Raw genomic sequence first — 1,816 nt, forward strand, 5'->3', positions numbered from 1 at the left:
ATTTAACACGAGATGCAAACATTTTATACTACATTGTTTAAAATCGTTATCGTACCAATTAAAAGCTTGAAAAAAAAATTGAAAAGACAATATTTATTAGACAGTGATAAAGTAATAAAATGTAAAAATAAATCGAATAAAATGTAAACCTCAATATTTTACAGAACGGGCTTGACTGTGTCAGCAGGTGATATATTTTGAGTCTATGTGAGTATTAAATGTTCAGTTAAATTACTCAATGTCTCGAAAAAAAAAAACAATCAAGTCGGGTAAATGAACATGAATTAAGTAAAACGTTCTAAGATTTATAACACATAAATTGTCAGTAAAGTATTTGATGTAATTTATTTTTTAATTAGGATTTCTCTATCTTGTAAACCACCACCAAAACCACTAAGATTGTCTTTTCTTTTCCTTTTTTTGTTCCTGTAGGATACATTTGGTAAATAAAATTACTGTACCACTTAGGAGTATAAACATTGATATATTTCAATTGCTTTATTATATTATGTGCGATGCATTTAATTCTAATCAATAGCAATATGAATCTTTCAAATTTTAAACGTATTAAAGTTATTAAACATAATACCTAAAAATAAACAATAGGATTTTCGTGTAAAATACTTCAATTGTGTTCATAATATTATAGTTGTACCCATCACTAATATAACCAATTTATAAAAATAAATGTGATATTACGATGCTGATGGATTTAAATAATCAATAAATAATAATAAAAATATATAATACACAAATTACATAAATTACAAAATACATAAATTATATATTTTTATATTTATTTACTACTTAGTTATGGGCAGTGTCGATTCGAAATTAATTAATTTCGATGATTAATTAAAATCTAACTAGGAGGTTTTTATGTGTAAGTTGTATAATAGTGGTGGTATAGTCAGTTGTACGCGCGTAGGTAGGTTCATCCAATTAAAATTAAAAATCAAAACTTAATAATCACCAATCTACTACGGTAATATCATTATTCTTAATTTATTTATTTAGGTCGAGAATATGACTTTGTACTTTTCTCGATCAATATTAATTATAAATTAAATAGCTCTGCATCGGCTGATATCACTACCCGGCTATACCTACACAGTATCGTGCGGTGCGTAGAATATCGTCGTCGTGCACGTCAATCCCGTTTTCGATAAGATAAAAAAAATATCAGAATTAATAAAAAAAATTAGAAATAAAAAAAAGGTATACACAAGCGGTATCTAAATAATATTATATTATCAACGCCACGCCGAGGTGAAACCGTTTTCGACGCGCAAGTTTAATACTGCTGACGTGACGGCGCGAGAGTGACGGGCGGCGGCGGCGGCGACGACGATGACATAAATCTCCAGCTGTTGCCCCGTTAAAAGCCGAAGTACATAAATCGCTCGACACAATAACAATTTGGCTAGGCCTGACCCACCCACCACCACCCACGTCCACTCAGCCACCCACCTCGGAACTACCTCCGTCGACCGCCGTTGGCCCGGCCGTCGGAAGTGGTAGTAGTGGTAGTAGTAGTAGTGGTAGTAGTAGTAGTAGTAGTAGTAGTAGTAGTAGTAGTAGTAGTAGTAGTAGTAGTAGTAGTAGTAGTAGTAGTATAGACGGCTCTGATGGCTCAGATATTATGGAGAACTGGCACGTCAGCCCATTCGGCCACGTCACCGTGCGCGCATGTTAAGCATCGTAATAATAATAATAATAATAATAATTGATTGCTCCGGCGACCAACGTGCACGCGACGGGCCGAATAAATAATACATCGGACGTAAAAAGTCATGACCATCGAAATAGTACGAGA

The 1,816-nt window shown here is 33.4% G+C and overlaps 1 protein-coding gene across 1 annotated transcript in view; it reads right to left on the reverse strand.

Moving 5' to 3' along the window:
* The window catches only part of LOC132950101 (calexcitin-2), a 93,446-nt gene that overhangs the window by 81,872 nt on the left and 9,758 nt on the right, over positions 1-1,816 (reverse strand). The gene's annotated exons all lie outside the window — the stretch shown is intronic.

Source organism: Metopolophium dirhodum, chromosome 8 (genome assembly GCF_019925205.1).
Source record: "Metopolophium dirhodum isolate CAU chromosome 8, ASM1992520v1, whole genome shotgun sequence".
In the NCBI taxonomy this organism is placed as follows: Eukaryota; Metazoa; Arthropoda; class Insecta; order Hemiptera; family Aphididae; genus Metopolophium; species Metopolophium dirhodum.